Raw genomic sequence first — 23,884 nt, forward strand, 5'->3', positions numbered from 1 at the left:
CCTAGGCTTGAAAGACGCGGTTTTCTTCCTGAACAAGGCACAGAGAATGGCCCCTCTGGCTTGTCTGGAGTCAGGGAAACTCTGTCCGGGCTCTTCCCTCACCTTCCACCCTCCCTCCTTGCCCTTCTCCAGAGAGAGCAGAGAGTCGGCCTGGGGAATGACAGACCCCAGGCCCAGGGGCAAGCCCATCACCTCTCCATCCGTATGGGGGACAGTGATCTCCACCGGGCAGGGTCCATAGTCCGAAATCGGGCGCAGAAATGTCCCCCCTTCAAGCTCCGGCCTTTTGTCCCAGCCCCACGAAGTTGGGTTCATCGTGTCACATCTGAGAGCAGAGGCAGAACCAGCCACCTGCTTCCCATCTTCCCTTCCCCCAAAGAGACCACAAATAGATCGGGCAGGGATCCAGGCAGCCTGGCCGGCAGGGAGGAAAACCTGAGCCCCTCCGAGCCCCCAGGAGCAGTCCCGGGAGGCGCACCCTCCCCAGGCCGGTGGGGGGTGCGGGTGCCCTGTCGGCCTGCGCCCGCGCCCCCTGCTGTCCGGCGGGGCCTGGTCTCTGTCCCCGCGGCCGGGTGGGCAGCTGAGCCTCCGCCTCCCGCCCGGGGACCCCGCACAGCGAGCGCCGCGCAGGTCCTGCCACGCCCCGCAGGCGCCGTCCCCGCGGCCACTCCCTCCCGCGGGCCCAGCGGAGCCGTAGCCGCGCTTCCTGCACCCGGGACCCGACCGAGGTGAGTGCGGCCGGGCGGCCGGGGCGAGGGCTGACGGCGGCGGCAGCACGGGGACGCGCCCGGGGACGGCTGACCTTCAGCGATGCCGGCTCCCCGCCGGCTCCCGGGGCGGAAAATTCAAATCCGCTCTGTGGAATAGAGGCCTTTGGGGGAAGTGGAGCGGAAGAAGGACTGAGGCAGGTCTCTGTGCTAGGAAACAAATGGATGGGGCTCTTGGGGCCCAGGGACCAGCCACCCTCAGGGTGTCATGGGGTGGTGTTTGGGGGGACGGCAGACCAGAGGGGCTCCCTTGCCCAGTGTTCTTGGGGTGGGGCAGATCTCAAAAGTCCAGCACTGCCCGGACCCCCTGAGGACATAGTGGCAGCTGAGGCACAGAGAGGAGCACTGCAGGAGTCGTCCAAGGACCCGCGCCCAGGCTGGAGGCCTGGGTTCAGTGGCATCCCATAAGGCTGGGGAAATGCCATGCCACCCTGGCCCAGAGGGAGGAGAGAGGTGGGAGGAGGAGGGAGGGGCACACTAACATTTACTGAATGCCCGCCTGGTGCCAGCTACTTCTCACACATTATTTTGTTTAACTCTCATTTTATCCTTCATTCATTTATTCAGCAAAACGGGCACTCTGCTGGGCTTTGGCCTGAGGTGGAGGGAGCTGGTCACTGCCCATGTAACTCACAATCTACATGAGAGACAGACTGTTATTCACAGTGGCCAGTGGGAAAGCTGCCCTGCTTCTCCTTCCTGCCCAAGATGATCAGAATCAAACTAAGAGGACCCCTGCAATACACCCCTGGACCAATGAGAAAGCCCTAAGCCCCTACTGTCAACATTCAAGGGCCTCTTCCATATCCACAGCATCATACACACCAGTCACCAAGAGAAGTCCCAGGATCTAGTCGCTTTTGGGTTTCAATTCAGAATCACCTCTTCCAGGAAGGCTTCCCTGACTTCCCACCCAAAGTAAAAAGACCAGGAGCATTGGCTCCTCCCTGCCCATTATCCTCCAATCATACCTGTTCTCAGAATGTTGTTCTTGCTGTATTCATCCCAGTCTTCCCTTCTAACCAGTTTCAGAAAACCTCAGCCCCTTCAAGTTCCAGGTGGAAGTCTTGATTGGGGAGTGGGGTCACATAAGCCTTCCATGGGCACCAGGGGATGAAGGGATGGCTTAACATTTATTATTGAGCATTACTAGGGGCAGGATATACATATATTCCATGTCTAGTATACACATAATGTTCTCATTTGAATATTTTACCTTGGGAGCTAGAATACCGCGAGACCTCTACTCAAAAATGGAAACTGGAAACTTATGTCTTACCATCACTATTTTCAGATGCCATCTGTGCTTCTCAACTTCCTGGGCAGAGTTCATCATTTCCAGGCCCCTGAGGTACAAATCCTGTTACCTCCGATTAACCCCTGGGGCTCCTAACTGAGCACAGAGAGCAGATAGGAACCCACCTTCTAAAGAGAGTAGCCCCGCTTCCAGCTCTCAGAGACTCTCAGAGCCTCCAGCTGCTCTCCCTCTAACCCCTGTTCCTACCTCCCCCTCCCCAGTACTGACTGTGTATGTCGCGGGGTGGAGACTGTGAAGTGTGGGGGCTGCTGTTGGTGGAAGTCCTGATGGGGAGTGGGTTCACGCCCCAGCACTGAAGAGGACCTGGACCCAGTGGTCAATTCCAGGGCAAGGCAGAACATCCCCTTCTTGGTTCCATTACACAAATACATTTTTTTAAAAAAAGAAATTATAATCTACTTCCAGAAATAAAAAATCAGTACCCCTTGCCACAAAGGAAGGTAATTAAACAAATAAAAGCAAGGGACTAGGCAGCAGTATTATTAAACTTTAGCAGCTGGGGACATACCTGAGGCCTGATCTCTAGGCTACAAAAGGAGACGAGCAAGGATGCGAGTGGTTAAAGGCATACTAGCACCCATGCGAGGCTTTCTCCTTAGTGTAATAAAACAGATTAAGAAAGGACTGGGGCCGGGCGTGGTGGCTCACGCTGGTAATCCCAGCACTTTGGGAGGCTGAGGCGGGTGGATTACCTGAGGTTGGGAGTTCGAGACCAGCCTGACCAACATGGTGAAACCCCATCTCTACTAAAAATACAAAAGTTAGCAGAGTGTGGTGGTGCATGTCTGTAATTCCAGCTACTCGGGAGGCTGAGGCAAAAGAATTGCTTGAATTTGGGAGGTAGAGGTTGTAGTGAGTAGAGATTGTGTCATTGCACTCCAGCCTGGGTGACAGAGTGAGACTCTGTCTCAAGGAAAAAAAAAAAAAAAAAAAAGGCTTGCACAGGGAATAATAAAAATAATCACTGACTCCTTCAGTCAGCACCTGCTGAGTACAGAGCACCCGGAGTGATGTAAAACAAATCTTCAGTTCATCTTGTTATCAACTAAAGGGTACTTCTTCCAGGAAGTCCACCCTGATGTGCCCTTCACAAGCTAAACCTCTCCTGCTGTAATGCTTACCATGTTTCATTGCAACGGCTTATTGTCTTCTACTCCTGAGTGTAAATTTCATAAGAACAACCACTAGGTCTGTCTTGCTCACCTCACTGTCCTGGCACCCGCCTTACCCCGGCCGCAGAGCCTAGAGCACGGGTGTTAAATGAGCTGATGAATGAATAACTAAGTCAGCCTCCCTGACTTGGATCCCGTTGGCCCCTTCCAGTTATGCCTTTCTTTCCTTCTCCCTGCCCTCCTTCCTGTCCTTATCTAAACCCTCCATCCTTCAAAGCCCTGCCAAGGGTCCAGCTTCTGCAGAGGCCTTTTTTTAACTGAGAGATCCACGCTGAGCCCTCCTGCTCTTGAATATTCCATGGTTCTCAATACGCATACCCAGGATGCATTCAGTTCCATGGTCCCGTGTGTTCCCCACACCTCCAGAGGGCAGGGGCTGTGGGTGACACATAAACCACAGGTGCTCAGGAAACACTGTGGAGTGGCTCCACTTGGGCCACCCTCCAAGGACGCAGCTCTGTTGGGGCTCAACAGCTGTATTAGTTTCCTGTTGCTGTAGAACAAATCACCAGCAATTTAGCATCTTAAAACAACACACATTCATTATTTTAGAATTCTAGAGGTGAGAATAGGGTCTCACAGGGCTAAAATTAAGGTGTTAGCAGGGCCAGCCAGGTCCTTTGTGGAGATTCAGGGGAGACTCCATTTCCTTGCCTTTTTCAGCATCTCAGGCCTGCCTGCATTTCTTGGCTTGTGGCCCCCTCCCATCTTCAAAGCTGACAGTGGATGGTGGAGCCCTCCCCTCGCTGCATCACTCAGATTCTCTCTTCTGCCTTGTGATGACATTGGGTCCACTTTGATAACCTAGGATTATCTCCCCATCTCAAAGTCTTTATCACATTTGCAAAGTCCCTTTAATGTGTAAGGTAACATGTTCACAGGTACTGGGGATTAGAACACAGTCATCTTTTTTTCTTTTTCTTTTTCTTTTTTTTCTTTTATTTTTATTTATTTATTTTATTTTTTTTGAGACAAAGTCTCACTGTGTCACCAGGCGCCAGGCTGGAGTGCAGTGGCACAATCTCGGCTCACTGCAACTTCTGCCTCCCGGATTCAAGCAATTCTCCTGCCTCAGCCTCCCAAGTAGCTGGGACTACAGGCACACGCCACCACGCCCAGCTAATTTTTGTATTTTCAGTAGAGATGGGGTTTCGCCATGTTGGCCAGGATGGTCTCGATCTCTTGACTTCGTGATCCGCCCACCTCGGCCTCCCAAAGTGCTAGGATTACAGGCTTGAGCCACCGCGCCTGGCCCTTTTTCTTTTTTTTAACAGAGTCTTGCTCTGCTGCCCAGGCTGGAGTAGAGTGGCACAATCTTGGCTCACTGCAACCTCCGTCTCCTGGGTTCAAGTGATTCTCATGCCTTGAGAGAATAGGGAGTAGCTGGGACTACAGGCATGTACCACCATGCTTGGCTAAAAAAATTTTTTTTTTTTTGGTATTTTTTTTAGTAGAGACAGGATTTCGCTATGTTGACCAGGCTGGTCTCAAACTCGTGACCTCAAATGATCCACCTGTATCAGCTTCCCAAAGTGCTGGGATTACAGGCGTGAGCCACCGCACCCTGTCAAGGGCACACTCATCTTTGAGGGCTGTTGCTCTGCCTACCACAGTAGCTGTCCCTGGTAGTCATAGGTCACGCTGACTGGTGGAATATTCCTAGTAGCTGACATTTACTGCCCCAGGCACATTACACAACACTCCATGAGTTAGGTACCATCATTGTCATTTCACAGAGGAACAGAGGTTAAGTAACTTTGCATGTGATAGAGCTGGGATTTGAACCTAGGCAGTGGGGCTCCAGGGTGCACCTTCCTGGCCTCTAGGCTACACTGCCTCTCTGGCGCCATTATTGCCCTCAAGATGCCTGGAATAGGCCAAGAAGATCTGAAGCCCAGCTCGGGGGGAGAATTTTCCCCAAGGTTTTCTAGGTGAGGCCCCTGTCTAGGCTACAAATTCTCCGCCAGTGCTCTGTCATTTCAGCCCTTCCTCACCGTCCCACCATCCACACCTCATTATAGGCACCTCAGCCATGATCGAAGAGGGCTGCAGGGAGAGCTGCCGATGGTTCTCTTTAGGGGTTCCAGGCAGTTCAGGCTGGAAAAGTTTCTGGTGCCAAATACCACTCAGATCCATCCCTGTCCCCCGCCAGCATCCACACACCAAGTCCTGTGAGCCCCACAGAAGGCAAATCTTATGTAGCAAATCAAAGAAAAGTGATCACCATGTACCCAGCTCACTGCCGCAAAGAAGCCTACACTCTTAAGCCAGATGGGAACACAGAAGCCTTCACGGGCATCGGGGGATGAAGGAATGGCTTAACGTTTACTCTTGAGCATTCCCAGGGCAGGCACAGTTCTAAGAGTTTCATACTTGCTCAGTTAATACCACAACCCTGCGCAGTACTGTTTCTTGTTGTTTTGGTTTTTGATGTTTTGTTTTCGAGACGGAGCCTTGCTGTGTTGCCCAGGCTGGAGTGCAGTGGCATAATCTCGGTTCACTGCAACCTCCGCCTCCTTTCATCAATCCCCCTGCCTCAGACTCCTGAGTAGCTGGGACTACAAGCGGGCATTACCATGCCTGGGTAAGTTTTGTATTTTTAGCAGAGACTGGTTTCACCATGTTGGCCAGGCTGGTCTTGAACTCCTGGCCTCAAGTGATCTGTCTGCCTCAGCTTCCCAATGTGCTGAAATTATAGGTGTGAGCCACCGCGCCTGGCCCAGTACTGTTATTATCCCCATTTTGCATATCAGGAAACTGAGGCACATAGAGTATGTCACTCGTTTAAGGTCACATAGCCAATAAGTGGAGGAGCTAGGATTGGGGCCATTCTCCATAAGCAGAGAACCAAGCCAGAGGCTGACCAGGGCTGAACAGCCCGGCCTGGGCCATGCTACTTCTGTCAGCAAAGCCCCCTCTTGTGCCTTCCCAGTATAGCCTGTTATTTTTAGACCTGGCGAAGCTGATATCCTGATTTCTATGTCAACCACACCTCCGTTTAATTAATTTATTTCCTTTCCTTTTTTTTTCTTCTTTAAATAGAGACAGGGTCTTGCTATGGCTATGGCTATAGACTTGCCCAGGCTCTTCTTGAAGTCCTTGCCTCAAGTGATCCTCCCACCTCAGCCTCCCAATGTGCTGGGATTACAGGCATGAGCCACCCACACCCAGCCTTCAAGAAGATTTCTTGACAGCACCTTTATATGTGATTCTTACACCAATCTTCACTGTTAACCCCATTTTAAAGAGGCAGAAACCAAGGCCTAGGGAGGCTGCATAACTTGCCAGAGCTCTCAGGCCAAAAAGCAACAGATGTGGAATTCAAACCCAGGCATTCAGATGCTCAAGTTCCCTGCCCTCCCCCTCTCCCAAACTGTCTCAGCCTGAGCAAACCCAACCTGAAGCCTTCCTCCTGGAATCCCAAGTCCAGCCAGGAATGTGCCATGGGCTCCCCAGGCCTCCAGATGTGTGTGCTCACACCTTGTCTGGACGTGTTCCTCCCTGGCCTCCAAACGTTCTGCCCTCAGATGTCCCCATTAGTCACAGTCTGAGAGCCCTCGGATTAGCTGGATGGGAGTAGATGCAGCTTTGTGGTGGTCATCAGGTTGTCCCGTTCATCAGCTCAGGCCTGAGCCTGCTGGAGTGTGGTTGTTGCCAGAAGCAATAACTATTAGGAAAGAAAACCAGCCTCTTTCTGCCTGAAACTGTCCTGAGAGGTACTTGACTCATCATCAGCGAGTATTTCCCAAAAGGAAAATTACCGACCTGATTCGGCAGCTGGATGCTCTGCTCTAGAATGCTCAGGATGACAGGAAGCACAGGACAGGGTGGATCAGCAAGAGAAGGCTCAGGCCTGTGCAGGGACTGAGACAAGCTGGCACTAGAACCTTGGGAGGAAGTAGGGACTCATTCTGTTTAGGGGATACAGAGGGATTTCCTCTAAGGCCAGTCAGCTGTGCTAATTGGAAGAACGAAGTGGAAAAACAGTAATTTTCAAATAGATATCATCTTTGCATTCTGAGATATATGCACATTCTTCTATTAGTATGAGTTTGCAGTGAGGATATATCTGATGCATCCATTTCAGTATCAATCAGACTCAGCAGGAAGCAGATGACACCCTCAAGCAGGGTAACTGATGAGAGTTTAACACAAACGTGTGGACAAGGCTAAGGGGCCTAAGGGATGGTGGGTCTGGCATGCCTCAGGAGCTGTTACTAGCCCTCGGCTTGCAGGAGGAAGGGAGAGAGAAGGGCTGGAGAAAGACTGGACAGGAGCTGAGCTGACACCTTCAGCCAAGGGAAGCAGCCAACCTGAAGCGACCCTGGCAGAGTGGATCACTATTCCCGGGTCTTCACTCTCCTCCCATCCTCTGATCTCCAGTTAGTGCTTCCTGTCCAACCCTAGCAGACCCTAGAGGGCAGGGAGCCGGTGACATAATCCTTAGAGTAGGGGAATGGAGACTGGATCTGGATAGGCATAGAAAGTACGCAGCTCCCTTCTGGTGCGGGAGCCTCTTTCACACATTTCTTTGGCTGTCATTTTCTGGACACCTGCAGTGTGTCACTCTGGGTTTGACATTGGGGAAATGCAGCGAATGAGTTGTCCTCGGGCCCTGTGTAGAGATTCTGCCTTTACAGATGCCAAGATAAAAAGAAAAACCCACAAGAGACTGGCAAAGAAGAAATGGATGCAAACATCACTTGCATTGGGAGTGGTGAATTTCAGACTGTCTCTGGAGCCCAGCCCAATGTGGGAGATCATTTCTGTGGGCGAGAAAGATAGTTATTAGTGCAGCATTTCCAATCAGCATTTCAAGAGGATGGGTCATAATTTACATTCTCTAGGCTCAGGAAGTTTCTCGAAGACAATGTGTGCTTCATTTTACCATTAATGAGCTGTTTTGTTGCTTGTAAGGCCAGGTTTTACTTACAAAACAACAAATTATGTTGCCTCTGCCAAGGACTGGACATCTTGACACCAAGAAACAGCAAAAGCCAGCCAAAAGTGACTTTGCAAGCAACATGATGAATTTCTATACGGTTCTCCAGATCCAGCATTTTCTTAGGGAAAGCATGGTCAGAAGTCCCAAGTCTGTATTTTGGCAACAGTCCAAGCTTCTGCAGACTCCACTGGCCAGTTCCAGATCTTTAAGTAACTATAATAAGAGCCATACTATCTGTCTCTAAAAAGTGAAGCATGAATCCAAAGGGAGTTTGTTTTAACAGCTTTAAGACTGTGAAAGGCACTGGATATGTTTAGGCACCTGTAAACGGAGAATGTGGGGTGGAAAAAGAGAGGCATAGCTGGGCATGGTGGCTCCCGCCTGTAATCTCAGCACTTTGGAAGACTGAAGCAGGTGGATCACTTGAGGCCAGGAGTTCAAGACCAGCCTGGCCAACATGGTGAAATCCCATCTCTACTAAAAATGCTAAAAATTAGCTGGGCGTGGTGGCACCCGTCTGTAATCCCAGCTACTTAGGAGGCTGAGGCATGAAAATTGCTTGAACCCAGGGAGCTGAGGTTGCAGTGGGCTGATACGTGCCACTGCACTCCCGCCTGGGTGACAGAGGGAGACTCTGTCTCAAAAAAAGGAAAAGAAAAAGGAAAGAGAGGGAGGAGACAGGGCCACCAAGAACTGGCACACTGTGCCAACTCTAGGGACCACCAACTGGTGGGTTATAGCATACATGGCTCCCCTGGGGTAGTGCAGTGCCGTAGCCCTGGCAGGATTCATTCTGTAATACATTTCCCACAGGGCATGCTCTGTCCTCCTGACAGTCAAGAGTCCTCCATCTGGCAACTGGCAATGGGCTTTCAAACAGCCCACCTTTTTCCGAGAGAGATAAGATGAGGCAGAACAGAGTCATTGGAAGAAACAGCCTCAGAGTCAGAACTCCAGTCAAGTCCTGGCTCAGTCAGGACTTGGGAATGGAGTGGCCCTCAGGCAATTTATGAAACCTCAGTTTCCTGATCTGTGAAATGGAGAGAATAAAACCACTTGTTTTGGGGATGAAAGATCGTGTACAGGCACTAAGGACACAGGAACCATGTACAAGATAAGAGCGATTGGGGCTGCAGTGAGCTGCCACTGTACTCCACTGTCCTCCGGGGGGCGACAAAGCGAGACCCTGTCTCAAAGATAAATACATAAATACATAAATGATAAGAGCTGCAAATAACAGGATATCTGCAATGTCCAGTGACAATGACAATAACAGCTAACATCTATTGAATCTCACATGTTCTGGGCATTGAGCTAAGGGCTTTCCTTGATTTAACTCATGTAATTGTCTCAGCCCTCTTTTGACCTCGTGTCTCCATTTCACAGACGAGGAAATGGGCACGAGGTGGGGGGGTGGTTAAGAGGCTTGGCCAGGGTCACCCTGCTAGTAGGTAGTACAACTGGGATTCAAATTCCAGCACTTTGGCTTTCAATGCCAAACTCTTCACAACTATATTCAGTTTGGCAACTTTTAAAAAGCAGATGTGAATTTTGATGGCATGAATAGTTAACCCAGAAAATTCCATTTGTGAAGACTTTCTAAGAAGGAGGAATTTCAAAATGAAGACCAGCAGAGGAGGCTGATCCGGCCTCGAGCCTGCAGGGACATCACTGGGCTAGTGTCCAGTGGGAAAAGCAAATCCCTCTGCCTCCACGCTCCCTGTGCCTCTCTCTGCCTCCTCCTGCTCTCCTGTCCTCCCCTGCCAGGATACTTCTGTCCTCTTACGCACTGTCCATCCTCCCAGAGACTCACCTAGAGGCTAAGTCACACTGTGAGGAGCGCTGAGCCACCCAGAAGTGTTAGCAGGTGAGATGTTGCTGTCTCTCTCCTACCTGCCCTGCTGCAGTTCCAATCACCCTTCTCCCTGACCCCAACCATCTGTCCTGACAACCGCCAGGCTTCTGCAGACTTCTGCAGTGACAATTCCAGACATTCATTTCACAGATAGGAATGGGGGCACCCTGCTTTGAGCAGGATAACTGGGCTGAGGGCAAAGGCCATGTAGAGAGATAGCTGTGTGCCAGGGACCCCAGCCACAGTACAATACTGGAAAGGGGCCAAGGGCACCCTGCAGGGTTTAGCACACATTGCCTGGGGCAACCAAGAATGCTCCCTAAGTTCGAAAGTGATGTAGACTCTTAAGACGGGGGCAGGAGTTCAGGAGATGGGAAACAGGAGGTCTCTGGAGTTGGGGGGGGCCACAGGAGCCAAGGTATGCAGTTGTGAAAAAGTAGAAGGAGCAGAGGAAACAGCCAAGGGTGGCTTGGGACAGGATGTGGGGAGGAGGAGGGCTCTGTACCCACCTGCCTGGATTCGAATCCCGAGGCCTCCGCGTACTACCTGTGTGACCTTGGGCAAGTTGTTTGCCCTCTCTGTGCCTCATTCCCCTCTAGGGCCTATCCCGGGGTAGGATGGTAGTGGGGGCGGGGGTCCCTGAACCACCTGGCTCTTCCCAGCAGGGGCCGAGCCTAGGGACTGTGGTCAGGGTGAAAGGCAGGGCATGGACCCTCACTCAGGGCTGCGGGTACCCAACACGGGGGTGGAATCGGAGCACAACGTGGCCCCGCGTTCCCAGGAAGAGACCCGAGGACGTCCCCAGGCCACCCCGCCAACCGCGTGCGCGCCGGCAGGAAGAGGGGGCGCGGGGTGACAGCCGCGGGCGCCTCAGTCCCGCGCCGCGCAGGTAGGTGTCCCGGGCGCGCCGGGCCCGGAAAACCGCGCGCGGGGTCTCAGCGCATTCCACCGAGCGCCCCGCGGGGCCGCCGGGGCGTGGCGGGGCCGGGACCGCGGGTGTCTGTCCGCGAGCGCCGGCGCGGCCCGGTCCCTCTCCCCGGCTGGGCGTCTCCGCCTGCGGTCGCCGCCCGGGTTAGCAGCCACCCACCCCCTGGGCTGGCTCCGCGGCCACCCGGTAATTACTCCCGCCCCCACACAAAGTGTGGGGTGGGTGGCTCCGAGCCCTTCATTTCCCGGAGCCCGGCCGCACCGGCCATTCCGAGTCCCTTTGGGCCTTTCTGTCCCCCAGATCTACGCGGCCCTCAGGGCAGCTCTGAGACCCACACAGCACCAGCACCCCCTGCCACTGAGGAGGGGACAGCTGGCCCCCTGCTTGCTTGGTCGGCAGGGGCAGCGCCGGGTGGGGTCGCTGGTTGCAGGGCCCCTCCCCTACTCTGGCAAGCAAATGGCCGGACTGAGGCAGCAGGGTCCAGGTGGTCCTCCAGGCGGTCCTCCAGCTGGAGAGCAGGGGGCCGCGGCAGCCAGAGGGCACAGGCAGGTGAGCGAGCCCCGCCTGGGAGCCGGAGGCTGTATAGCTTTGGGCAGGTCACTGCTGCGGCTGGGCCTCCATAAAACCGAGATAAGAATGAATTATCAGCCATTGTTACCTCACTGCAGTGCGAGGCTGATTTGAGAGTCTGCAAATCCGTGAAACTGGTTATGTTTGGCTTTACTCCCTCTGCCCCCACTTCCACACACAGGATCGCTTCCAGAAGGAGGGAGGGAAACAGATTCCTGAGCTCAGCGGTGGAAGTGGGGCTGGACACTGCCGCGCTGTGGACTGTGTGACTAGGATATTTTTACTTGCCAGCCAATTCCAGAACCAGACAGTCTAGGTCCAATCCCAGCTCTTCCATGTTTTAGAGCTATTACCTTGGCCAAGTTGCCTTGTTTTGTTTTGTTTTGTTTTGTGAGACGGGAGTCTTGTTCTGTCGCCCAGGCTAGAATGCAGTGGTGCGATCTCAGCTCATTGCAACCTCGACCTACGGGGTTCAAGAGATTCTCCTACCTCAGTCTCTCAAGTAGCTGGGACTGCAGGTGCCCACCACCACACCTGGCTAATTTTGTATTTTTACAGACACGCTTTCACCATGTTGGCCAGGCCGGTCTCAAACTCCTGACCTCAAGTGATCCACCCGCCTTGGCCTCCCAAAGTGCTGGGATTACAGGTGTGAGTCACCACACCTAGCCCACGTTGCCTCCTTCGAAGCCTCAGAGTTTCCTGTGAAATGAGCATCATAGTAGGGTGGTTATGGGATTGCGCAGATGAAACCCTACCTTGAAAGCCTGGCAGTACCCTCTGAATGTCAGCTCTGCCCACTCTTGTTATTACTCTCCTACTGAAGGCTTCTGGGTAAAGTGCACACGGTCAGAAGACTCAGCCAACAGGAAACAGTGGAAAACAGGTCCAAGGCAACAAATACAAAGTATGGAGGTGTCCAGAGGTTGGTGGACTTCAGTGGGTGGGCCCACAGAGGGGCTGGTGACTGAGGACCCCGGAGGGAAGGAGGAGCGCTCAGCTCTAGCCTCGATGAAGATGATGGTGGTGGTAGTAGAGGAATGAGCTTTAGCATCAGAGTTTCTGCTTCATTGTTCCTAGCTGGTTGGCCTCAAACGAGATATTTTAACTTTCTGAGCCTCACTGTCTCATGGGGAAAGTGGAGATGATAATACATACACCGCAAGGAATTGTTATAAAAATTGAAATCAAATAATTATATGAATGAATCCAGCACCTGGTAGGCCCTAAAGTGATTTGGGAGGACAGATAATACTTATGTTCCTGTTATCTATTGCTGCATAACAAACCACATTTAAAGATATTAGTTCAGGGCGGGCACAGTGGCTCGTGCCTGTAATCCCAGCACTGTGGGAGGCCGAGGTGGGCGGATCACGAGGTCAAGAGATCGAGACCATCCTGGCCAACATGGTGAAACCCCGTCTCTACTAAAAATACAAAAAAATTAGCTGGGCGTGGTGGCGTGCGCCTGTAATCCCAGCTACTTGGGAGGCTGAGGCAGAAGAATTGCGTGAACCCAGGAGGCAGAGGTTGCAGTGAGCCGAGGTCGCTCCACTGCACTCCAGCCTGGCACCTGGTGACGGAGTGACACTCTGTCTCAAAAAAAAAAAAGAAAGAAAGAAAGAAAAAGAAGATATTCGCTTAAAATAGCACATTTATTTTGCTTACAAATCTGGGATTTGGGCCAGGCTTGGTGGAGATGGCTCATCTCTGCTCCTGGGAGCATCAGCTGAGATGGACCTACTGTGGCTCGGGGGTCCTCTTCCAAGATGACACACTGGTGTGGCAGGCAAGTCGAACCTGGCTGTCAGCTTGGGGCTCTGCAGGGGCTGCTGCCTGGCTCCACTCAATGTGGGCCTGTCAACGAGGCTGTTTGACTTCCTCACAGCATGGCACTGCGGTTTCAAGAACAATTATTCCCAAAAGACAGCAAATGGGAAGGGCCAGTCTCTTCAAGCTTGGCCTCAGAAACTGGTACAGTGTCGCTTCCACTCTATTCTGTTGGCCAGCCAGTCAGAGGGCCTGCCTAGATTCAAGGGAGTGGACTTAGACCACCCCACCTCTTAACAAGGAGAATCTCAAACAGTTCGCAGCCATCTCGGGTCTGCCACAACTTGAGTCTTCTCCTTTGCATTTTTTTTCTGGGCGCCATGGTGATGAATGAATTAATCTCTTGCAAAAGTTGAAGTGTTTCTCCCAGGAGAGGCCCTGCAGAGGCAGAGATATGGGCCTTATCACAGTCTATTTTGGTCGGCATCCGTGTCTCTGCGCCTGGCAGGGTTGAGGGAACGGGCGACCTACCCAGCGGCCTCTCTAGCATCCTTTTCTCTGGAACCTCTGAGGCTTCAGTCCCCAGCTTTGTCAACCCTGGGCCTTTAAAAAACAAGAGGGAGAAGCCAATGAGAAAGCAATTTGGATTCAAGAAAGTAGATTTGAGCAAGTGGCCCAGGGTTGATTGTAATGAGCATCTTTGAAGCTCTTGAGTCGCTGGAGAAGTCTGTTTGTTTCTCGAGGGGGCTGCTTCCTGTGTGTTTGGAGTGACTGTTGTCATACATTATTAGGTTATTAATTGATGGGCTGGAGCACTCTGCAGGCAGTGGGGGCGGCAGGCCCCAGGGGTTGCCATGGCAACGTCCAGGTCTGTGGTCTGTGCTGCAGCTGCAGACAGGAGAGATACCCGCACAGCTCAGACCTTCTCAGACCACAGACTCTCCTGGCCGAAGCCCCTAGTTCAGCAGCAGGCTATCGTGGAAATGCACTTCCACGCAAGGCCATCCACCCACACCTTGAGAGTCCAAACCAACCCTCTTCCTGTTGCCTCATCCTGTCTCCCCCAGACTGTTAGTTGCTGACTTCAATTATAGCCACGCTGGCCTTCCCAGCAGGCTACAGGAAGAAGTGGAATTTAGATTCATTTCTTTACCCAAACATTCGACATGTTTTTGGTGTGCACTTTCCCTGGCAAAGAACACAATAGACCCAGCTTCTTCCCCAGGAAGCTTCCTGTCTAAAGGAGAAGATAGACATTAACCATAGTCATACATATTCCCATGCATTACACTGGTAAATGTTACAATACAAGGATGGGCCAGGGGTGATGGCTCATGCCTATAATCCCAGCACTTTGGGAGGCCAAGGTGGGCATATGGCTTGAGCTCAGAAGTTCAAAACCAGCATAAACAACCTAATGAAACCCCATCTCTACTAAAAATACAAAAAGTAGCTGGGCGTGGTGGTGTGCACCTGTAATCCCAGCTACTCGGAAGGCTGAGGCACAAGAATCACTTGAACTCAGGAGGTGGAGGTTGCAATGAGCCAAGATCATGCCAATGCACTCCGCCTGGGTGACAGAGAGGAACTTGTCCCAAAAAATAAATATATAAAAATAAAAATAGATGAATGCAATGATGGAACAAATCCCTTGAATATACTAAAAAATTTTTTTAAAAATACAATGAGCTGGATGTGATGGCGAATACTTGAGTCCCAGCTACTGGCGAGACTGAGGCAGGTGGATTGCTTGAACTCAGGAATTTGAGGCTGCAGTGAGCTATGATCGCACCACTACACTCCAGCCTGGGTGATAGAACAGGGACCCCATCTCTAAAAGTTAATTAATTAATTAAAAATGAAAACGCAGTGAGTTCAGGCCTTGAATTGAATCCCAGTGGCTTGCTTGCCAGCTGTGTGACCCTTGGTCTTGGACACCCCTGAGATTTCAGTGGTAACGCTGGGATGATATTTACCTGGCCGGCTGCTGTGAGGCATCAAGGCAGCCTGTGGAAAGCTCAATGCCTTGCATATATTGGCAGCTTGAGGCAAGTGAGCACCCACCCTGTATCCCCTTGCTCAGCACCCATTTGTCATTCAGAACCTCAGGCACCTTCTTTCTGTGTGAAGCGTGTGTGAGGTGCCGTTGACCCAGCTCTCTTGTACCACAGTGATAAAAACACTCAGAACTCAACTCTTCCTTCCTTTCCTCCTTCCTTCCTTCCTTCATTCTTTCCTTCCCTTCCTCCCATCCTCCCTCCCTCCTTTCCTCTCCTTTCTTTCCTTCTTTCTTTCCCTCCTTCCCTCCCCCTCCCTTCTTTCCTTCCATCTTTCCTTCTTTCCCTTCCACTCTCCCTCCCTTCCCTCCCTCCCACCCTCCTTTCCTCTACCTTCCTTTCTTCCTTCCTTCCCTCCCTCCCCCTCCCTTCCTCCCTCCTTCCTTCCTTCCCTTCCTTCCTCCTTCCCTCCTTCCCTCCTTCCTATCTTCCTCCTTCCCACTTTTCTCCTCCTTCCCTCCTTCCTTCCTCCCTCCCTTCCTTCCTTCTTTCCTTCCCTTCCTTCCTTCCTTCCTTTCTCCTTTCCCTCCCTCCCTCCCTCCTTTCCTCCCTCCCTCCTTCCTTGCTTCCTTCCAGTCTTTCCCTGTTGCCCAGGCTGGACACTGCAGCCTCAAACTTTCAGGCTCAAGGGATCCTCCCATCGTGGCCTCCCAAATAGCTTGGACTACAAGTGGGTGACACCACAACCAGCTAATATTTTAAATTTTTCTAGAGACAGGGTCTCACTTTGTTGCCCAGCCTGTCTCAAACTCCTGGCTTCAAGCAATTGATCCTCCTGCCTTGGCCTCCCAAAGTGCTGGAATTACAGGTATGAGCCACCATGCCTGGCCCTTTCCATTATCAAGTATTTATTTATTTAACACTTGTGCAGCATTACAGCATACAAAAGATAAAGGTGGTCCTCAGCTCAGGTTAGTAGGGCAGAATCTCAGGCCCTGCCCCCAGACCTATAGAACTGAACCAAAAGCTACAATAACAAGATTTCTGGGAGATGTATAACCCATGCACACTAACATTTGAGAAGCAGCACTATACAGGGTTTTTATCTTGTTTTGTTTTGCTTGAGACATGGTTTCACTCCAGTCGTCCAGGTGAGATCTTGGCTCACTGCAACCTCTGCCTTCTGGGCTCAAACGATTCTGCAGCCTCAGCCTCTTGAGTGGCTGGGACTACAGGCACATGACATTGCACCCACCAATCTTTTCGTATTTTTTTGTAGAGACAGGATTTCGCTATGTTGCCCAGGCTGGTCTCAAACCCATGAGTTCAAGCAATCTGACTGTCTCGGCCTCCCAAAGTACTAGGACTGTAAGCATGAGCCAGCTCGCCCAGCCGGCACTGCACAGGGTTTTAAGTATCACATGGTGGGTGTGCGGGGCAGAATAATGCCCTCCCTAAAGAGCTCCAGTTCCTAGTCCCCAGAACCTGTGACTGAGTTACCTTACATGGCAAAGGGGGATTAAGGCAGCAGGTGGAATTCAGACTGCTAATCAGCTGAGCTTAAAGTAAAGAGATGATCCAGCATTGTCACAAGGAAGGACTCTTCAAAGTGGAAGAGGGAGCATGAGAGTCAGAGGAGGAGATGTGCTATGGGAGGGACTCAATCGACCTGTGGGCTTTGAAGATGGAAGATGCCACAAGCCAAGGAATGCTACAAGCCTCTAGAAGCTGGAAAAGACAAGAAAATGGATTTTAGAGACTTGAGGAAGAATGGAGCCCTATAGACTGCAGTTCTGATTTTAGCCAGTAAGATCCATGTCATGCTTTTGACCTCCAGAACTGCCAGATAAGAAATGTATGTTGTTTTGGCTGGGCATGGTGGCTCACACCTGTAATCCCAGCACTTTGGGAGGCTAAGGCAGGTGGATCACTTGAAGCCAGGAGTTCAAGACCAGCCTGGACAACATGGCAAAACCCTGTCTCTACTAAAAATACAAAATTAGCTGAGTGTGGTGGCAGGCCTGTAATCCCGGCTACTTGGAAGGCTAAGGCAGGAGAATCGCTCGAACCCCAGAGGCGCAGGTTGCAGTGAGCTGAGATTGCACCACTGCACTCCAGCCTGGGCAACACAGCGAGGCTCCATCTCAAAAAGAGACTCTGTCACCCGGGCTGGAGTGTTGTTTTTTGCCCCTAAGTTTATGACAATTTATAACAGTAGCGTAGGACACTGGAACAGTGGTCAAGAGACCTGTCTTTGGAGTCAGACTGCCCTGAGTTCAAATCACAACCCTGCTGCTACCAGCTGTGTGACCCTCAGCAAGTTACTTAAGCTTCTGAGTGTCATTTGCCTCATCTGTAAAACAGGATAATCTCTGCCACACAGGATTGATGTAGGGATTAAAAGAAAGGATCGGGAAGGTGCTTAGCACAGCACCTGGTGCAAAGTGCATGCTCAGGAAATGGTAAAGGCTATTTACCTTTACCATTGGTACCAAGCTGTCCCATGCTCTTCTCTAACCCCTCGAGGGCCTTGGTGTCAGACAAGGGAGTTGGGGGAGTTGCCTGCTGTTCATCTTGGTCCCTGATGCTTCCAGAAGAGCCATTCTTTTTTTTTTTTTTTTTTTTTTTGAGATGGAGTCTTGCTCTGTCACCCAGCCTGGAGTGTAGTGGCGCCATCTCGGCTCATTGCAACGCCGACCTCCCCAGGTTCAGGCAGTTCTCGTGCCTCAGCCTCCTGAGTAGCTGGAATTACAGATGTAGGTCACCACACCCAGCTAATCTTTGTATTTTTAGGAGAGATGGGGTTTCACCATATTGGCCACGTCTCTACTAAAAATACAGAAATTAGCCAGGTTTGCTGGCACATACCTGTAGTCCCAGCTACTTGGGAGGCTGAGGCAGGAGAACTGCTTGAACCCAGGAGGTGGAGGTTGCAGTGAGCCAAGATCGTGCTACTGAACTCCTGGGCTCAGGTGTCACTCCAGCCCGGGTGACAGAGTCTCACTCCTCAAAAAGATAAACTAAAGTAACAAAAAAGTGGTTTGGCCGAGCACAGTGGCTCACACCTATAATCCCAGAACTTTGGGAGGCTGAGATGGGAGAATCACGAGGTCAGGAGTTCGAGACCAGCCTGGCCAATCTGGTGAAACCCCCTTTCTACTAAAAATACAAAAAAATAACTGGATGTGGTGGCAGGCACCTGTAATCCCAGCTACTTAGGAGGCTGGGGCAGGAGAATCACTTGAACCTAGGAGGTGGAGGTTGCAGTGAGCCGAGATCACACCACTGCACTCCAGCCTGGGCAACAGAGTGAGATTCCATCTCAAAATAAATAAATAAATAAAGGTTTAATGGACTCACAGTTCTGTGTGAGTGGGGATGCTTCGCAATCATGACAGAAGGTGAAAGTCACATCTTACATGGTGGCAGACAAGAGAGAACTTGTGCAGGGGAATTCCTCTTTACAAAACCGTCAGATCTCGTGAGACATTCACTATCACAAGAAGAACACCAGAAAGACCCACTCCACAATTCAATTACCTCCCACTGGGTCCCTCCCACAACACATGGGAATTACGGGAGCTATAATTCAAGATAAGATTTGGGTGGGGACACAGCCAAACCATGTTAAGATCACATAGCCTGAGAGGGGTATAGTAGGGACTTGACCTCCCCAGTCTGACCCAGAGCCTGTGCTCTGACTCTCCCTCCACCCTGTGCTGCCTGCCAGGTGACCATGGAGTTGCTGCCAGGTGCTGGAGATCCTGCATGATGCCACCAGCTCAGGGAATACCCCAAGGTCCTCTCTATGCTGACTCCCGGCTGTCTGGACCCCTGGGAGGCCAGGGGTGCCCAAAAGCCTCATGACCTAGGGCCCTGTTGCCCTCAAAGTAGCCTCCAGAGATGTTTGGAAAGGTCCACCCACCCAGGTGCCTGGAGCAGATGTTTTTGCTGGAGGCTTGATGGGAATGTCTGGGCTTGGTTCAGCCTCCTGGGGCTGCCATCCCAGCGGAGGTTCTTCACAACTACCTGGGTAGGGGGCATTGGGGGAGAAAGTGAGAGAACAAGAGTGAAAAAATGAATGCAAGTGGCAAGCCCGGCCCGATTTAGGCCCATATATCCTTCCAGGAGGGAGGAGCTGCAGAGGAGGGGTCCCCTCTGCTCGGTGGCCGCTCCCAGGATTCTGCCACTCTGGACTGAAGGGCAGATGCCTGGCTGGGAGGAGAGGGGCCAGGGCCTGCTCTTGAAGCCATGTTTCTTTTTCTTTTACTTTTTTTAAGGCAGGATCTCACTCTGCCCCCAAGGCTGGGGCACAGTAGTGCAGTCACGGCTCACTGCAGCCTTGACTTCCCAGGCTCAGGCGATCATCCCACCTCAGCCTCCCTGGTAGCTGGGACCACAGGGGTGTATCCCCATGCCTGGCTAAATTTTTTTTTGTATTTTTTGTAGAGACAGGGTTTTGCCATGTTGCCCTGGCTGGTCTTGAACTCCCGGACTCAAGCATCCGCCTCAGCCTCCCAAAGTGATAGGATTACAAGTGCGAGCCACTGCAGCCAGCTAGGCTGCATTTCTATGATAGACTCACTACCCCTGCGTAGAGGTTTACAGAGTGCATGGCGGTTATGGGGCCTCCAGGACTCCTCAGGCCACTGCTGTGTCACTAATACTTCTAGTCTTCCCTTCCGATTTTAGGATAAAGACAAAATCCCAGCCCAAAGTAGAGCACGGCGCACGGCATGGGCTCTTTTTTCTTTTACTGAGCAAGCATTTCACAAAGACATGAGCTCAGCCAATTTGACTAAAACCAAAGAAAGTTTCACCCCTCCTTCTTCATCCCGAAGGCTGGTCCTTACTCCAAGTGCAGTAGGGCAGGTGCTGCTGGCAGAGGGGCTGGGGCAGCTTGCTGGTCCCCGGGGGTGCTGGAGGGAGGAGGGGGACACCATGCCATTAGTGGTTCTTGCAGGTATAGACAGCCTGTGTGTGCACATCCTGTTAGGCCAGGCCACCCCGTAGAGGGCCAGAGGTGCTCTCTCTGGCAGGTTGTGTCCAAGGGGTAGCCAGGCAGGCACTACTAAGTCAGTCCTATGCTCCTATCCCCCCAGTCCTCCCATATGACATCAGGGAAAGCCAGCCACACTTCCGCACACTTCCGCAACACACAGAAATAGCACGTGTGTCTCAATGTACACTACTGCACTATAACAACTTGAAGCCTTTGCTTGTAACATAAGGCCTACAAGAAGCAACTGACATAGGAAACTTTTTTTTTTTTTGAGACGGAGTTTTGTTCTTGTCTCCCAGGCTGGAGAATAGTGGCTCGATCTCGGCTCACTGCAACCTCTGCCTGCCAGGTTCAGGTGACTCTCCTGCCTCAGCCTCCCTAGTAGCTGGGGTTACAGGTGCCCACCACAACACCTGGCTAATTTTTGTATTTTTAGTAGACAGGATTTTGCTATGTTGGCCAGGCTGGTCTCAAACTCCTGACCTCAGGCTATCCACCCGCCTCGGCCTTCCAAATGCTGGGATTACAGGTGTGAGCCACTGTACCTGGCCAGAAACAGTTTTTTAAAGGCCTGCTATGTGTTAGCATTTGCTTGGAGGGCCCACGACCCAGTGAAGGGGATTTCCTCAGACCCCTACCAGCAGAGCAAGGGTAGTGGAGCCAAGGATCTTGGCATGAATAAGATGGGCAACAATGTTTTAAACTTGGTCCCCAGAGCAGGGACCAAGCACAGGGCTCTGGCTACTTCCGGCAGGAAGAACTCACTCAAGCCCCCAGCGGTCCCCTGCACTGGGTCTGTAGGCTTCCTGGCTCTGGCAATGTAGCTTATACTCAGCTTCCCAGGAGACTGCCTTGGAGAGGGGTAGTTAAGCCAAATAGCATGACAGTGGAAGTCGGCAGCAGCTTCCAGCCACAGCTCTAGCACCTTTTAGCTATCGGGCCCTCCCTGGTCAAGAGTCTTTGCCCGCTGTGCCTTTCCATCCTCCGTGCTCTGTGTGTGAGGGAGGGAGTTTAGTAAATGCTCCTGAGAGCCAGAAGGCCCCCTGTGGGCTGAGCCCTGGGCTTGGTCCTTGCTCTGAGGACCAACACAGTTTAAAACATTGATGCCCACCTTATCCTTACTCATGCCCACAGCCTTGGCTCCACTGCCTTCGCTCTGCTGCTCTGCCAAACAGGATCCTACCTGCCTCACGACATCCATGGTTCCCCACCTTCACTGCTCTTTATGATGGTCCAGGGAGCTTTAAAACCATTGATGCTGGCGCCTCACTTCCAGGAAGTGTGATTTCCCCAGCCCTGGGTGGGGCCCGGGCATGGGTTTTTTTTTTTATAGGCCCCCAGGTATGTTCTCAAGCGTGTGGCCAGGGTTGAACTCCACTGACCCAGATGCTGGCGGCTTCCCCCACCCTTGCCTGGATCCTGGTATCCTGTAGGTGCTCAAAGGTGGTTTAGTGGGTAGAATTAGCACACCCCCTCCTCTTCCACCCCCAGTGCAGATCTGAGGGCACCCGCCCCTAGTTCAGGCTCTCACATTCCCGGCCGCTGCTCACTGACTCTGGTGGCACGGAGAGCAGGGGAGGATGCGTGCAGGGAGCCGTTCCGCCGCCCTCAGCCTCTGGCTGGCGAGTGGTTCCTCGGCAACCGCCCAGCCTGACACCAGATTGGAGTTCACATGATTCTGCCTCAGCTCCGGAATGGGCAGCCTCCAGCTGGGGATTTTCTAGCTGGAGCTGGGAGGTTCAGGCTGCGGGAAATAGCTGGAGGGAGAGCTGGGGTCGTGGCTGCAAGGGTGCCCAGGCTCCTGCAGAGCCTCTGCAGAAAGCCCAGCTGTCTGAGGTTTGAGGGCAGAGCCCAGCTGGGGCAGGCAGAATCCCCCCTCAGATGACTCCCTTTATCCTGATTTCAGCAGCTGCCTGCTCCTCACCTGGCTCCAGAGATCACGCCGCCTTCCTGGGGCCCGGAGGCTCTAGGAGTAGCTGGAAAGCACAGGTGCGGGTCCAGCCAGGTGTTTCCAAACTGCGGGTTGTGACCCATTCGTGGGTCAGTAAATCAACTTCATGGCTCATGACCTGCATTTTAACAATTGAAATAGAATAGAAACGATCAGAGTGCGTGGCAAGAAGTAGGGTAAGTATTGCTTTGGGGAAGTTTGTTGCTTTGTACAGATGTGTGGATGCGCGTATGTCTGTGTGTGCTGGGTCGCGATGTCAGGTATATTTCTTGCTATTGTTTGTGATCCAGAAAGCTCAAAGGTAGCAAGTTGGTGCATAGACGCCTGGGTTCTGGATTCAGATCCACCCCAACTGATTGTGAGTTTGACCCCCTCTGCCGCTTCACATTAGCCTTTCTGGGCTTTAGGTTCTGAGAAATGGCTTGGCAATGCCAGCCCTACCTGACTCACGGGGACTTTGTGAGCCCAGATGGGACCGATGTTTGAAACAGTGGCAAGGGTTCTAGAAGTGAGATGCTATGGTCCACGTTGTTCCTTGCGTGAGGTGATCTGGGAGGAGAATGAGGACTAAGGACAAATGCAGCCTGATTTCCCCCTCCTCAGAGGGAAGATAAATCACTTTCAGAGAATGAAACAACCTTGTGTAACGCATGCAGAGGTTTGGCCAACTGAAGGAAAAGGAAGCTGATCCCTCGGGAAACTCCCCAGCCCTTGTGGGCTTGGGGATCTGTGAGCCGCCTTGACAGCATGAGTAACTGTCTGTGTGCGTGCCTGTGTGTGCCACAGGGAGGGGGGGCGAGTTAGATCACTATTTATGTGCTAGCTGGAATCCAGCATTTACGCACCTCTGCCTTCTTCTTTTTTTTTTTTTTTTTTTTTTTGAGACGGAGTCTAGCTCTGCTGCCCAGGCTGTACTGCAGTGGCACGATCTTGGCTCACTACAACCTCCACCTCCTGGGTTCAGGCGATTCTCCTGCCTCAGCCTCCCAAGTAGCTGGGATTACAGGCATGTGCCACCATGCCTGGCTAATTTTTATGTTTTTAGTAGAGACGGGGTTTCACCATGTTGGCCAGGCTGGTCTCGAACTCCTGACCTCAGGTGAATCTCCTGCCTCGGCCTTCCAAAGTGCTGAGATTACAGGCTTGAGCCACCGCACCTCCACCTTCTGACTTGGGACATGCAAGAGACTCCTAGCTTAGTCAGAGAGGCCTTTCCTTCCTGTTGGTAGCTTCGTTTCTCTTGGTCATTAAAGTCCCTAGATGCCTCTGTGCTGATTTACATTTGCTAAAGATTTGCTTTTAGGTGTTGAGTCACTCTGTAGTTTTTCTCATTTCTTAGCTAGATAATAAGTGTTATTTTGATTCTTTTTCCCAATGCCCTCCCAAACCACAGACTGCGTGTATGGCGGGTTTTCCTCAGAGGGCATTGAAAGCATGGTTGACTTGCTAAAGCATACCCCAGGTGAAGGGGGCCAGCCCAGGACCAAGCCTGGTGGCCATTGCTGCAGCATCTGTGAGGACTGGAGCTTGGCTGAGCTACGGGGTTGAGGATGGTGGTGGCGGGATGATCGTGATAGTCAGAGAGCACAGCATCGAGGCAAGTGTGGAC

At 52.0% G+C, this 23,884-nt stretch overlaps 1 protein-coding gene and 1 long non-coding RNA gene across 8 annotated transcripts in view; one reads left to right on the top strand and one right to left on the bottom strand.

The window, feature by feature from the left end:
• Window positions 1-637: 637 nt before the first annotated feature.
• GPR68 (G protein-coupled receptor 68) overlaps window positions 638-23,884 on the top strand; it is a 32,349-nt gene continuing 9,102 nt past the window's right edge. For 2 of the 6 annotated variants that reach the window (XM_032287628.1, XM_032287635.1), the window contains exon 1: window positions 20,809-22,451. The gene's annotated coding sequence lies outside the window, so the exon portion shown is untranslated. Of the gene's footprint in view, window positions 729-2,061; window positions 2,119-8,829; window positions 10,947-20,808; window positions 22,452-23,884 lie in introns of those variants that run through there. The other 4 variants (XM_032287630.1, XM_032287632.1, XM_032287633.1 and 1 more) reach the window with 4 other exon arrangements.
• On the bottom strand, window positions 13,825-22,339 carry LOC116557880. Of its 2 annotated transcripts, none has more exons than XR_004271741.1 (4): window positions 22,249-22,339; window positions 21,471-22,081; window positions 20,143-20,241; window positions 13,825-14,213 (listed from the first exon to the last, which is right to left on the bottom strand). It is a non-coding gene; the product is annotated as an uncharacterized LOC116557880 (long non-coding RNA). The 2 variants fall into 2 exon arrangements; XR_004271740.1 differs by having other exon boundaries at window positions 21,436-22,081.

Source organism: Sapajus apella, unplaced genomic scaffold (assembly GCF_009761245.1).
Source record: "Sapajus apella isolate SASKATOON/1434 unplaced genomic scaffold, GSC_monkey_1.0 scaffold20, whole genome shotgun sequence".
NCBI lineage: Eukaryota > Metazoa > Chordata > Mammalia > Primates > Cebidae > Sapajus > Sapajus apella.